General features: G+C 49.6%; 1 long non-coding RNA gene across 1 annotated transcript; it reads left to right on the top strand.

Moving 5' to 3' along the window:
* Positions 1-9,400: 9,400 nt before the first annotated feature.
* LOC119949577 lies at positions 9,401-14,552 on the top strand. The gene is made up of 3 exons (XR_005457232.1): positions 9,401-10,072; positions 11,302-11,717; positions 13,579-14,552. It is a non-coding gene; the product is annotated as an uncharacterized LOC119949577 (long non-coding RNA).
* The last annotated feature ends 938 nt before the right edge of the window (positions 14,553-15,490 follow it).

The following is a 15,490-nucleotide window of genomic DNA, read 5'->3' as shown; positions in this document are numbered from 1 at the left end:
ATGAGGGTGAGCAACTGAACCCCTTTGTGTTCTATTGGAAGCCCCACAGAATTCCTTAGATCAGGTTGTAGCCTCAGAATACATTTTTTCTGAATCTAGATGTTATTTTAGGATTGTGTTTTTACTCTAGTTAGTAGAATGAAGATTTTATTCACCGGATGTTCAAAGTCACTTTTGAGAGAAATTATCTTTCGTGTCCATTATCAATTCAGTCTCTAAAACCCTATGGAGCCCAATATTTTTAATCTGAAAAGATCCTATAGTTCTTTCTCACAATTTTTAACTCATAAAGACTAGCAACTCACTTTTCTAATCACGAAAAAGACCTTTGAATACATGCTTTGCCCACTGCTCACCATTCTTCCATCCCTAATAATTTAAAGGCAATTTCTCCCAGAATGTGTTAGAACCCTGTTCTCCTGTTTAATGCCTGTTCTCACTGACACTTAGACTCAAACCCTGGTTGGGGCAAGGACTGTGTTCATTCATTCAATCATATTTATTGAGTGCTTACTTTGTTCAGAGCACTGTACTAAGCACTTGGGAAATACAATTTAGCAACAGAGACAATCTCTGCCCACAATGGGCTCACAGTCTAGAAGAGGGGACACAGACATCAAAACAAGTTAATAGGCATCAGTAGCATCATCATCACCATTATTATTATTATTAAGTGATTATTATTAAGTGAAGTGTGCATAAGTGCTATGGGGCTGAGGTGGGGGTTCAGTATCAAGTGCCCAAAGGGAAAAGATCCACAGGTGTAGTGGTTAATCAATCAATCAATCAATCGTATTTATTGAGCGCTTACTGTGTGCAGAGCACTGTACTAAGCGCTTGGGAAGTACAAGTTGGCAACATATAGAGACAGTCCCTACCCAACAGTGGGCTCACAGTCTAGAAGGGGGAGACAGAGAACAAAACCAAACATACTAACAAAATAAAATAAATAGAATAGATATGTACAAGTAAGATAAAAAATAGAGTAATAAATAGGTACAAACATATATACATATATACAGGTGCTGTGGGGAAGGGAAGGAGGTAAGATGGGGTAGATGGAGAGGGGGACGAGGGGGAGAGGAAGGAAGGGGCTCAGTCTGGGAAGGCCTCCTGGGGGAGGTGAGCTCTCAGTAGGGCCTTGAAGGGAGGAAGAGAGCTAGCTTGGCGGATGGGCAGAGGGAAGGCATTCCAGGCCCGGGGGATGACGTGGGCCGGGGGTCGACGGCAGGACAGGCGAGAGCGAGGCACGGTGAGGAGATTAGCGGCAGAGGAGCGGAGGGTGCAGGGTGGGCTGTAGAAGGAGAGAAGGGAGGTGAGGTAGGAGGGGGCGAGGTGGTTAAGAATCAACTGCCTATGGTCACTGAGTGGTGCTATTTTTCACAGAAGCAGCGTGGCTTAGTGGAAAGAGCATGGGCTTGGAAGTCAGAAGTCGTGAGTTCTAATCCCAGCTCTGCCATTTATCAGCTGTGTGGCTCTGGGCAAGTCATTTAACTTCTCTGTGCCTCAGTTACATCATCTGTAAAATGGGGATTAAGACTGTGAGACCCATGTGGGACAACCTGATTACCTTGTATCTACCCCAGCGTTTAGAAAACTGCTTGGCACATAGTAAGTGCTAAACAAATACCATAATAATAATAATTATTATCACCTGCTTATAAATAAAGAGTAATAATCATGTGGTATTTGTTAAACTCATACTGAATGCTGGGGTAGATAGAAGATAATCAGGTCCCACATGGGGCTCATAGCCTAAGCAGGAGGGAGAACAGGTATTCAATCCCCAGTTTATGGATGAGGGAAATGAGGCACAGAGAAGTGAAGTGGTTTGCCCAAGGTCCCACAGCAGGTAATTGGCAGAGCTGGGATTAGTATCCAGGGCCTCCGACTCCAAGGCCTGTACTCTTTCCACTAGGCCACACAGCTTCCTATAAAAAGTGTACTTCTATGACCCATATATCTGGAACCTATACTATCAGAGAGATCGCTGTCTCAAGGGGAATCTCGCCAAACCTCAGCAGCCAGTCTTTAGGGTGCAGGACTGGTTAAAGAAACCCCGAATGAGGGTTCCGAATCTAAAATTCATGGGATGGAGAGAGCAAACTTACTGGGACAATCTCGGGGTTCCTGAGAGTGGGCCTTCCAGGGAGTCCCTACCAATGTAGGCTGTAACAGCTGTGGGCACTTGGGGTTACAATCAGGCATCCATCTGACCTTAATATTGACTGGAGAAGTTACACCCTGTCTGTACCTAGTAGATTTTTGACTAGTGTTTCACATTAAGCTGTTTTTTTCATTAATTCTAGAGAAACATTTTCAACTGTCTCAGTGACCCCAATTAAATGGAGAGAGAAGGTAGTAGTAGTAATGACATTTATTGAACCAAAAAACACAACTCTATTAGCATTGACATTTACCAAGTGCTTACAATGGGCAGGTTTTCTGGGGTTCATTTCCCCTCATTCCTCCACTGAACCCCAGGAATTTGTCTGGTGATGGAAGTGACATACTGCGAGTTATAAATGGTGAAGGAATTTCCTGCTTTTCATATCTATTCCCCTTTCCCATCCCTGATTACCATCCTCAATCAATTCGTCGTATTTGTTGAGTGCTTGCTGTGTGCAGAGCACTCGGGAAAGTACCATATAACAATGTAACAAAGTTGGTAGACACATTCCCTGCCCATAATGAGCTTGTAGTCTAGAGGTGAAGAAAGACATTAATATAAATAAATACATTATGGTTAGGTACATAGGTGCTGTGGGGCTTTGGGGGGAGTGAAAAAAAGGAGCAAATCAGGGTGACACAGAAGGGAGTGGGGAAAAAAGGAAATGAGGGCTTAGTCAAGGAAGGCCTCTTGGAGGAAATGTGCCTTCATTAAAGCTTTGAAGGTGGAGAGAATATGAATTCTCTATGGATGCCTGATTGTCTGTTGGATATGAAGAGGGAGGGTGTTACAGACCAGAGGCAGGACATGGGCGAGAGGTCGGCGGCGAGATAGACGAGATCGAGGTACAGTGAGTAGGTTGACGATAAAGAGAAGTGAAGCGTCCAGGCTGGGTTGTGGTAGGAGAGTAGTGAGGAGGAGGAGGAGGAGGCAAGGTGATTGAGTGCTTTAAAGCTGATGGTGAGGAGTTTCCATTTGATGTGGAAATGGATGGGCAATGTCTAGAAGTTCTTGAGGAGTAGAGGAACATGGACCAAATATTTTTGTAGAAAAATGACCCAGGCAGCAGAGGGAAGTATGGATTGGAGTGGAGACAGGAGGCAGGGAGATCAGCAAGGAGGCTGATGCAGTAATCAAGGTGGGGTAGGATAGAGAAGTAGCATGGCTTAGTGGAAAGAGCACAGGTTTGGGAGTCAGAAATCGTAGGTTCTAATCCCGGCTCCGCCACTTATCAGCTGTGTGACTTTGGGCAAGTCACTTAACTTCTCTGTGTCTCAATTACCTCATCTGTAAAATGGGGATTAAGACTATGAGACCCACGTGGGACAACCTGATTACCTTGTATCTACCCCAGTACTTAGAAGAGTGCTTGGCACATAGTAAGAGCTTAACAAATACCACCATCATTATTATTAATGTGGTATCAGTTTGGATGGAGAGGAAAGGGTGGATTTTAGCAATGCCGTGAAGGGTGAACCGACAGGATTTAGTGGTAGACTGAATATGTGGGTTGAATGAGAGATGAGTCAAGGGCAACGCCTAGGACACAGGCTTATGAGGTAGGGAGGATGGGAAAGACAGGGGGAGGACAGGGTTTGATGGGCAGATAGGAATTCAGTTTGGGACATGTTTAGTTTGAGGTGCCGGTGGGACATCAAGGTAGAGATGTCCTGAAGGCCAGAGGAAATGCGAATATAGGGAAGGAGAGCGATGTGGGCTGGAGTTGCAGATTTGGGAATCATCTGCATAAAGATGATAATCTAAGCCAAGGGAGTGAATGAGTTCTCCAAGTGAGTGGGTGTAGATGGAGTATAGAAAGAGACCCAGAATTGAGCCTTGAGGGACCCTCACTGTCAGAGGAGAAGCGAGTAAATGAGATTGAGAAGGAGCTGTCAGAGAGACAGGAGACCAATAGAGGACAGCGTCAGTGAATTTAAAATTAGATAAGCAGTGTGGCTTAGTGGAAAGAGCATGGGCTTGGGAGTCAGAGGTTGTGGGTTCTAATCCTGACTCCACCACTTGTCAGATGTGTGACTTCGGGCAAGTCATTACCTTCTCTGTGCCTCAGTTACCTCATCTGTAAAATGGGGATTAAGACTGTTAATCCTCACGTGGGACAACCTGATTACCTTGTATCTACTCCAGCTCTTAGAGCAGTGCTTGGCACATAGTAAGCACTTAATAAATACCATTATTATTAGAGAAGCAGCATGGCTCAGTGGAAAGAGCACAGGCTTTTGAGTCAGAGGTCATGGTTCAAATCCCGGCTCTGCCAATTGTCAGCTGTGTGACTTTGGGCAAGTCATTTAACTTCTCTGTGCCTCAGTTACCTCATATGTAAAATGGGGATTAAGACTGTGAGCCCCCTGTGGGATAGCCTGATCACCTTGTAACCTCCCCAGTGCTTAGAACAGTGCTTTGCACATAGTAAGTGCTTAATAAATGCCATCATTATTATTATTATTATTATTAAGTTTCAGGGAGAAGGGGGTGGTCTACAGTGCCAAGGCAGCTGAGAGGTCTGTCTATGAGGATTAGAATGGAGTAGAGGCCCTCAGATTTGGCGGGAAGAAGATCAATGATTACCTTAAAGAGGGCTGTTTCTGAGGAGCAGAGAGGGGCAGAAACCAGATTGGAGGGGATCTAGGAGAGAATTGGAGGAAAGGAAGTGGAGACAGCAGGTTTAAACGACTCTCAAGAAGTTTGGGGAGAAATGGTAGGAGGGAGATGGCATGATAACTGGAGGAAGCCATGAGATCAAAGGGAAGGGTTTTTTTTAAGATAGGGGATATGTAAGCATGTTTGAAAGCAGTGGGGAAGAAGCTGTTGGAAAGTGAACAGCTGAAGATGGCAGTCAAGGAGGGAAGAATGAAGGGGACGAGTGTTTCGAAAAGGTGTGAAGGGATGGGGTCAGAAGCACAGGTGGAGCGGGTAGATTTAGAAAGGAGGTGAGAGATTTCACCTCCCTTGAGTTACTGCAGGGATTATAGGGAGAGTCCAAGCAGGTGGAGGAGGTTTGGAGGATTGAAGAGAAGCAGGGGAGATTTTAGGGAGAACACGCCTGATGGTCTCCATTTTGTTGATGAAATATTTGGCCAGGTCATTAAGAGAAAGAGACCGTGCGGTTGAGGGGACAGGGGGTTTGAGGAGAGAGTTGAATGTTTGGAACAGCTGGCCAGGGCAGTGGGTATGGGAGTGAATTAGGAAGGAGAAATATTGTTGTTTGGGCATTGGAGAGGGCCGAATTGAAGCAGATAAGAATAAATTTAGGGTGGATTTGTGTGTCAGGAGAAGGTAGTTTGGGTATGGAGATCAAATAAGGTAGGATGGCTGTAGAATATTGGAGGGGTCAAAAGAATGGAGGCCCCTGTGGGGGAAGAGGATGGATTTGAAGCAGTGTGGCTTAGTGGAAAGAGCACAGGCTTGGGAGTCAGAGGTCGTGGGTTCTGATCTCTGCTCCACCACTTGTCAGCTGTGTGACTTTGGGGAAGTCACTTCACTTCTCTGTGCCTCAGTTACCTTATCTGTAAAATGGGGATTAAGATTGTGAGCCCCACGTGGGACAACCTGATTACCTTGTATCTACCCCAGCGCTTAGAACAGTGTTTGGCACATAGTAAGTGCTTAACAAATACTATTATTATTATTATCATTATTATTTGCAGGGCATGGGAGTATGGGAAAGAGCAGGTGAGGAGGATGTAGTCTGATAGAGGAATTTCAGAATTGGTGAGGGTAGAGATGGTACTGTTACTGGAGATTATAAAATCAAGTGTGTGCCCGAGTTGGTGAGCTTGTGAGGCAGGGTGGAGCAGGAGGTCATTGGAGTAGAGTGAGAGGATGTGGACATTGGAAGGGTCATCGGGGACATCCACATGGATATTGAAGTCCTCAAGGATCAATATAAGGATGGACAATGAGAGAAGGAATGTGAAAGAGGGATCAAAATGGTTAAGAAAGTTGGAGGGGGATGAGGAGGGGTGCTGGGCACAGGGGTCGGGGGATCAAATGGAGAGGACTGAAGGCACAGGGCCGGGGGGAGGGATGGGAGGCAGGCATTGGGTGTAAGAGAAAGAAAGTCTGGAGCTGCAGCTGCAGAGTGAACGGGAGAGCGATAGATGGACAGAGTTGTGGGGGATTGGCAATTCATTCCTCGTGCTTTAGCTCTGTCCTCTCCTCTGCTCAGCAGCAATATTTCTCCATTATGATGATAATGGTATTTGTTACGTGCTTACTATGCACCCGTCACTGTACTAAGCGCTGTGTCAGATACAAGCAAATTGGGTTGGACACAGTCCCTTGTCCCACGTGGGGCTCACAGTCTCACAATCCCTCCTTTTACAGATGAGGAAACTGTGCCACAGAGAAGTGAAGTGACTTGCCCAGGGTCACACAGCAAACACAGAGCGGGGATTAGAACCCATGATCTTCTGACTCCCAGGCCTGTGCTCTATCCACTTCTCCCCCCGAGGCAGCAAGCCCGGTGTGGGACAGCAGTTGAGTATGCTCTGATCTTACTGACCCCACACCACCAAGTGGCAAAGAATAGTCGCTTTTTAATTTTTTTAAAAATTTCTTTTTTAATTGGAGAAGCAGTTTACAAAAAGTAATCTTTTTTTCATTGCTTTTTAATTGGAGACGCAGCATGGTTTAGTGGAAAGAGCCCTGCCTTGGGAGTCAGAGGACATGGGTTCTTCCTGCCCCCACCTTCTCTGTCTGGTCCTATCTCCTCTTCTCTGTCTGGTCTTTGTTTTGTTGTATGACTCCCCCTTCTAGACTGTGAGCCCGTTGTTGGGCAGGGACCGTCTCTATATGTTGCCGATTTGTACTTCCCAAGCGTTTAGTACAGTGCTCTGCACACAGTAAGTGCTCAATAAATACGAATGAATGAATGAATAATCCCGACTCCGCCAGTTGTCTACTGTGTGACCTTGAGCAAGTCACTTCACTGCTCTGGGCCTCAGTTCCCTCCTCTGTAAAATGGGGATGAAGACTGTGAGCCCCACGTGGGACAACCTGATTACCTTGTATCTACCCCTGCATTTAGAACAGTGATTGGCACATAGTAAGCACTTAACAAATACCATCATCATCATCACTGAACTACCACCACCGCACTAAATGTGACTGGATTACTGCATCAGCCTCCTCTCTGATCTCCCATCCTCCTGTCTCTCCCCACTTCAGTCTATACTTCACGCCGCTGCCCGGATCATCTTTGTGCAGAAACGCTCTGGGCATGTTACTCCCCTCCTCAAAAATCTCCAGTGGCTACCAGTCAACCTATGCATCAGGCAAAAACTCCTCACTCTCGGCTTCAAGGCTGTCCATCACCTCGCCCCCTCCTACCTCACATTCCTTCTTTCCTTCTCCAGCCCAGCCCGCACCCCTCCGTTCCTCTGCCACTAACCTCCTCACTGTGCCTTGTTCTCGCCTGTCCCGCCGTCGACCGCCGGCCCACGTCCTCCCCCTGGCCTGGAATGCCCTCCCTCTGCCCATCTGCCAAGCTAGCTCTCTTCCTCCCTTCAAAGCCCTACTGAGAGGTCACCTCCTCCAGGAGGCCTTCCCAGACTGAGCCCCCTCCTTCCTCTCCCCCTCCCCCCATCCCCCCCACCCTACCTCCTTCCCCTCCCCACAGCACCTGTATATATGTTTGTACAGATTTAGTACTCTATTTTACTTGTACATATTTACTGTTATATTTATTTTATTTTGTTAATATGTTTTGTTTTGTTGTCTGTCTCCCCCTTCTAGACTGTGATCCCGTTGTTGGGTAGGGACCGTCTCTATACGTTGCCAACTTGTACTTCCCAAGCGCTTAGTACAGTGTGCTCTGCGCACAGTAAGAGCTCAATAAATACGATTGAATGAATGAATGAGTTCTAATCTAGCCCACCCCAGGCACCGACCCAGCCAATCAGACCCTGCCGCGAAGGGAGGGAGCAAAGGCTTCTGGGTATCGTAGTCCGGCGCTCGCTCTGGTGGGCGTCCGTCTCGGGCCACCGAACTACCAGTCCCGTCGTGCCCCGCGGCGGGGCCGGCCGGGGTGGGCGGAGCTGCCGCAGAAGGCGCGGGAGGCGATGGTTCGGGCGGGCGAAGGGCGGCCTTCCCGACCGCCGCCCTTCTTCCCTCCCTCTCCCCTGAGGCGCTTCCACCGCGGGACCCCGCCCGGGGGGCGGAAGGAGCGGGGATTTTCGTCGTCCTCCTCCCCGTGGCGGCGCGGAAGGAGCCCGGGAGCGGTCGGGATGGCGCGGGGTCGTCGGTCCTGCAGCCGGGCCTCGCCCCCCGCTCGTGCCCGCTGCCCCCGGCCCCGGCGGGCGGGGGAAGGAGGGAGGATAGGAGGGAGAGAGGGGGGCTCTGCCCACAGGCCTGGCCCCTCGGAGCCCAGCTCACAGAAGAAGGCGGAAGTAGGCCGCGGTGCGGGGGGGTGGGAGGAGGGGCCCTGGCCATGGGCTGGACACCCTTGGCTGGTTCCTGGAGAGTTTACCCTTCAGGATAACTTGAAGGGGCACTAATAACAGCTGTGGTATTTGTTGAGTGCTTAACAAAGTGCCGGGCACTGCACTAAACGCCGAGCAGATCGGGTCGGACACAGTCCCTGTCCTCACCTGGGGCCCACAGCCTCAATCCCCGTTTTACAGATGAGGAAACTGAGGCCCCGAGAACTGAAGTGACCTGCCCGAGGGCACGCGGCAGACAGGTGGTGGAGTAGGGATTAGAACCCAGGTCCTCCGACTCCCAGGCCTGTGGTCTAGCCACTAGGCCGCGCCGAACGGCGGCGGAAAACCACCGTCAGACTTTTGCTCGGCCGGTTCTGGGCCCACGCTGAAGGGAAAAACATTGCGTAACCAGTGGCCACATAAGGAAGGGCCGGGATTGGCGGTAAAGGTTCAGCCTTAGATCAGCGGATTGTATTTCACTGGGAATCAGTCAATAATAATAGTAATGATGGTATTTGTATTAGATGGTATTAGAGCACGGGCTTTGGAGTCAGAGGTCATGGGTTCTAATCCCGGCTCTGCCAACTGTCACCTGTGTGACTTTGGGCAAGTCCCTTAACTTCTCTGTGCCTCAGTTACCTCAACTGTAAAATAGGGATTAAGACTGTGAGCCCCCCCCCCCCGTGGGACAACCTGATCACCTTGTAACCTCCCCAGCACTTAGAAGGTGCTTTGCACACAGTAAGTGCTTAATAAATGCCATCATTATTATTATTTTTGTTTATGTGCTTACTATGTGCCAGGCACTGTTCTGAGATTGAGATCAGTCAATGGTACCGATTGAGTGCTTGGTGTAAGCAGAGTACTGCACTAAGCGCTTGAGAGAGTCCAGTTCCACAGAGTTGGCGGGCATGTTCCGTGCCCACCAGGAGGGGTACCAGCGATGGAGAAATGATGGAAACCCAAAGTGGTCTGCGGTGCCCTTGCTTAATAATAATAATAATAATAATGGTATTTTTTCAGTGCTTACTATGTGCAAAGCACTGTTCTAAGCGCTGGGGAGGTTAGAAGGTGATCAGGTTGTCCCCCGGGGGGCTCACAGTCTTCATCCCCATTTTGACATTTTTACAGCTACTTAGCAGTTTTAATAAAAATTTTAGTGGAGGCGGATGGGAAAAATTATCAGCATCGGTGGGTTTTCTGTCAGGGTCCTATTAGTAAGGACGGTTGAGAGCTGGGCCAACATTGATCGATCAGTTGTGTTTATTGAGAGCTTACTGTGTGCCGAGCACTGTCAAAGGTCTGTTGGGTTTCTTTTTCTCTGCCCTGTGCGGTTGTAGATGGCCCCTGATGGATGACTTGCAGGCAAGTGCAGAAACTTCAGGACCAGTTTTCTCTGCGGGAGATCCCTGCGGCTGAGATCTCGAAGCCACGCTTCCCTGAGGACAGGCTCCGAGGTGAGGTAAGGACAGGTATATTCCTAAGGAATGAATGTCAGATCTGACCCCAAAGGGGCACGGTTGGAGTATGCTGACCCCGTAGTGCCGGTGCTAAAGGACACCCTTGGATTGAAGGCTGCTTTGGGCACAGCGGGCGGGCAACTGGCCGTTCACATGACTTGTACTCTCCCAAGCGCTTAGTACACTGCTTTGCACACTGTAAGCGCTCAATAAATAGGATTGAATGAATGGACATCCTGCCATGGGAGTACATCTCATCAAAAGTCTGTCACCCAGCTTAAAGAGGAAGAACCGTACCTTCAGTCCCCTCTCAGACCGACCTATTCACTGTGCCTCATGCTCACCTCATGCATCTCCGACTCCTGGCTCACACACTCCCTCCAGCCTGGAAGGCCTTCTACCCCCTGCTCCCTTTCACGTCCACCACACCACAGCTCTCCGCAGCCCTTCCGCGGTCATCAATCAATCAATCAATCGTATTTATTGAGCACTTACTGTGTGCAGAACACTGTACTAAGCGCTTGGGAAGTACAAGTTGGCAACATATAGAGACAGTCCCTACCCAACAGTGGGTTCACAGTCTAGTCATGTGACCTCCAGGAACTCTTCTTTGATTAATTTTTCTTTTGTCTAGGTGATCCATACTCTCCCTAACTACAACATGAGCCTTTCACGGCCAACTATGCACCCACACTTACCTACCTGTACCATGTTTATACACGCCAACTTACATGCTTGGCTTTTCATTAATAATGATGGTGTTTAAGTGCTTACTATGTGCCAGGCACTGTACTAAACGCTGGAGTGAATACAAGCAAATGGGGTTGGACACAGTTCCTGTCCCACGTGGGGCTCAGTCTCAATCCCCAATTAACAGATGAGGGAACTGAGGCCCAGAGGAGTGAAGTGAGTTGCCTAAGGTCACACAGCAGACAAGGGGCAGAGCAGGGATTAGAACCCATGACTGTCTGACTCCCAGGCCTGTACTCTATCCACTTTGCCATGCTGCTTCTCTAAGCATTTTCTTATCTGCATATCCAATTTCCTTTTTCTTCTTCTAGCTGTAAGGTATTTGGTGTTTGGCTCCCCTGCTGGGCTGTGGTTTCCTAGAAGGGAGGAATCCGTTTTCTAACTGTATTATATTATTCCATGTGCGTGCCACAATGTTCTGCACAAGGGAGGTACTTGCTAAATACCATTGTCGCACCAGCTTCCTTTCTCTCCCTAGCAGATGATTTCAACATTGCCCTTGAAGACCATCTACCATCTCAACTTGGAGGAGCTAGAAAGAAAAGCTCAGGACAGAAGGGAGATAAAAGTCTCAGGAGCGAGGAGGGAAAGGAGATTTCACTGAAGAAAGACATCTGCCCCAAAAAGTGGTGAAGGGAGAAGACGACGGAGAAGAATGGCATCCTCCAAAGAGAACAGGCCATCCGATGATAAACGAAAGAATTGGGGAGACTGGGAAGAAAAAGTCTCTGAAGAGAGGAGAGAAACTTAACAGCGTTCCCGGAGAAATATGTCAAGGGATGGGGTGGGAGGATAGGACATATGGCCTGCCCAGGAGAAGAGGACAGGCGATGAAAATGGAAGACACAGTGAGGGGAAAGGAGGACGAGGCGGGTGCAGAGGTGCGTACTGCCGAAGGTACGACCATCCTGAGCACCCCGTTACTCGTTCATTCGTTCAGTCGTATTTATTGAGTGCTTACTGTGTGCAGAGCACACGGTACGTAACATTCAGAAATTACAATTCAGCAACAGGTAGAGACAATCCCTACCCAACAATGGGATCACAGTCTAGAAGGGGGAGACAGACAACAGAACAAAACAAGTAGACAAGCATAAATAGAACTATATATATATATATACACAAGTGCTGTGGGGCAGGGAGGGCGGTAGAGCAGAGGGAGGGAGTAGGGGTGATGGGGAGGAGGGGCAGAGGAAAAGGGGGGCTCAGTCTGGGAAGGCCTTCTGGAGGAGGTGAGCTTTCAGTAGGGCTTTGAAGGGGGGGGAAGTGAGCTAGTTTGGCAGATGTGAGGAAGGAGGGCATTCCAGGCCAGAGCTAGAGGTCGACGACAGCGGGACAAGCGAAAATGAGGCACAATGAGGAGGTTAGCGGCAGAGGAGTGGAGGGTGTGGGCTGGTCTGTGAAAGGAGAGTTGGGAGGTGAGGTAGGAGGGGGCAAGGTGATGGAGAGCTTTGAAGCCAATAGGAGTTTTTGCTTGATACGGAAGTTGATAGGCAACCACTGGAGACTTTTTTTGCGGGGGGGTGGGGGGGGAAGGGGCGGGGGGTGACATGCCCAGAGCGTTTCTGTAGAAAGATAATCTGGACAGCAGAGTGAAGTATATATGTAGACTGAAGTGGGGAGAGACAGGAGGTTGGGAGATCAGATAGGATGGTGATGCAGTAATCCAGTCGGGATACGATGAGTGATTGTACCAACAAGGTAGCGGTTTGGATGGAGAGGAAAGGGCGGATCTTGGCCATGTTGTGAAGGTGAGACCGACAGGTTTTGGTGATGGATTGGACGTGTTGGGTAAATGAGAGGGCGGAGTCAAGAATGACACCAAGTGATGGGAAATTCAGGGAGAGTACAGGGTTTGGGAGGGAAGATAAGGAGCTTATTCTTAGACATGTTGAGTTTTAGGTGGTGGGTGGACATCCAGATGGAGATGTCCTAAAGGCAGGAGGTGATACGAGCCTGGACGGAGGGAGAGAGAACAGGGGAGGAGATGTACATTTGGGCATCATCAGCGTAGAATTGATAGTTGAAGCCGTGGAAGCGAAGGGAGTGAGTATAGATGGAGGACTGTAGGGGACCAAGAACTGATCCTTGAGGAACCCCTGCAGTTAGGGGATGGGAGCGGGAGGAAGAGCCCGCAAAGGAGACTGAGAATGTACAGCCAGAGAGATGAGGAGAACCAGGAGAGGGCAGAGTCCATGAAGCCAGGGTTGGATAACGTGCTGAAGAGAAGGGGATGGTCGACAGTGTCAAAGGCAGCTGAGAGGTTGAGGATAGGATAGAGTAGGAGCCGTTGGATTTGGCAAGAAGGAGGTCATTGGTGACCTTTGAGAGGGTGGTTTGGGTGGAGTTGAGGGGACTTTAGCCGGATTGGAAGGGGTCCAGGAGAAAGTTGAAGGAGAGGAATTTGAGGCAGCGAGTGTAGACGACTCATTAGATCTTCCTTCTCTCAGTTGAAGGGATCAATTTAGGGCTTGGTGATGAGATGCCTCATTTGGTTACTGCCAGAGTGAACCATGTAATTTTTTTGGTTCTCCTGCCCTGTTGTCCCTGCTGTGGGATGGGTTTGCAGCCAGGCCCGTCCTGCCATCAGGATCCAAAACTTTATTTAAAATGTACTAGAGAAGGAGAGAATGTTTCTGAAAAATTCAAATCAATACCCTTTTCCGTGCTCGGAAATCAAGCAGACTCCCCAACCCAGGGGAATTTATTTTTTTCCTCGTTTTGTAACTAAAGAATGCCTGCTACTGTCTCCCCACAGCCGGTCATCTCCACAGGGATGGGAGCCCGAGTGCTAGGGCATTTATTTTAAATTTAGGGCACTGGGAAGGCAGCTCTCGCTCCTCCCCTCCTGTGGCCCCAAGAGCGGCAGGAGCAGCGGCTCACTGTGACCGGCCGGGAAAGTTCCGCCGGCGGCCCAGACTGGGGGGACTCTGCTGTGGGGCTCGGCTCCAGGTTCACCCGCTTCCGATTCCGGTTCAGAGGCGATCCCATGGTGATTCCGGGTTGCTTCCTCCCCGGCTTCACCGAAAGTCCCCGGCTCCTTCTTCCCCGGCTCCTCTTGCTCGTCAGATCAGGCAACTTAGTAATGCAAAGCGAGAGATGGGTCGCCCCGAAGTCACGTAAAAAGGCCGCCTGATAGCATCTTGAAGATTTTCACCCGAATAATGTGCCGTAGTGAAAAACGCGCCGTCCTGCGCTTTGTGGAAACGACAAGACGAAGAGGAAATGGTCCCAGAGCGGAAAGAAATGATCGTGGCGGATCTGGTGAGCTTCGTCCTGTTGGCCACAGAGGGTCCCCAGCACGACTGACCCTCCGCTGGGGGAGCGGAAGGCAGATGTCCAGCCTGAGGTCCTGTCACAGATGGGGCGGACTCTACGGGAGCACCTGGCTCCCTGGTGATGCAGACCTCGACTAGGGTACCATGGGCCACGTCTGCTGAGTCCATGGGCTTCTTTGATTTTTATTTTTTGGCCTGTTCTGGGGTCTCTGCCCAGCTCATTGCCTCGGGGCTGGAAGGGAACCACTTCACCCAAGCCTTTCAGCTGAGCCCCAGCCAGGTGCAGCCCTTCCTGCTGTGCGGACACGGGAGGGTGGGGGGCTTCCTGGGGCCAGGGCTGGCTGTGTTGGAGAGGATCCTGTGGGGGCTGAAGTCGGTGCTCTACCTGGAGGGCTTCGTGGCTGGGTGGGAAGCAGCATGGCCTAGTGGATAGAGCATGGGCCCGGGAGTCCGAAGGACCTGGGTTCTAATCCCAGCTCTGTCACTTGTCTGCTGTGTGAACTTGGGCAAGTCACCTCACTTCTCTGTGCCTCAGTTAACCTCATCTGTAAAATGGGGATTAAGGCTGTGAGCCCTTGTGGGATAGGGACTGTGTCCAACCTACCCCACCACTTAGAACAGTGCTTGACACATAGTACATGCTTAACAAATACCCTCATTATTGAGGGTGGTACCAGATTCATCGGTGCCAGCCCAGGTGCTGCTGAGAAATTGGCCAGGTCCCTGGAGAAAGGCATAGTTGGCTCACCCCACAGACCTGCTTATGCTGTTTGTGTGCCATCCCTCAGAAATGAGTTCTTAGTGTTTATTTCTTTGCACTCTCCAATAAATCTGAACACAAATCAACCGAATGCTCCATCGTGGTGCTTGCAAGTGTTTCCTTTGTTTTTCCTATAATCTCCGCATCCATTGAGAAGCCCAATGGGCCTGAAGGTAGCCTCTCCCCCTCCCCATGTTGCCTTTCTGCTCCTCCTCAGGCTACAGCAGCTGCACAGGGTCCCATCTGGCTGAGTCTGATCCACGCCCTCGATGGAGCCCAAAGGATCCTCCGACCCCACGAGTGGCTTGAGAGCTCCTTGGGAATGGTGTAGAAATTCAGGAGTACCGGGAATCTCCAAGTAAGCCCCCAAAGGCCAAACCAAACCCCTAAGGGATAGGTCTGTCCCGGGATAGCTCCAGTTACTCAGCAAGTTGCCTTGAGCTTCAGGGACTCCCTGGAAGCTGTGAACTCGACTTGAGTTGGGGCCTAGGGACCCTGGAGAGTCGTTCAATCATTCATTTACCTTGTATCTGAAGATTCACCTTGTATCCTCCTCAGCGTGTAGAACAGTACTTTGCACATAGTAAGTGCTTAACAAATACCAAAATTATTCAATCATATTTATTGAGCGC

This window comes from Tachyglossus aculeatus, chromosome X2 (assembly GCF_015852505.1).
Source record: "Tachyglossus aculeatus isolate mTacAcu1 chromosome X2, mTacAcu1.pri, whole genome shotgun sequence".
NCBI classification, from domain to species: domain Eukaryota; kingdom Metazoa; phylum Chordata; class Mammalia; order Monotremata; family Tachyglossidae; genus Tachyglossus; species Tachyglossus aculeatus.
This window is presented reverse-complemented; position numbering and strand designations above follow the sequence as displayed.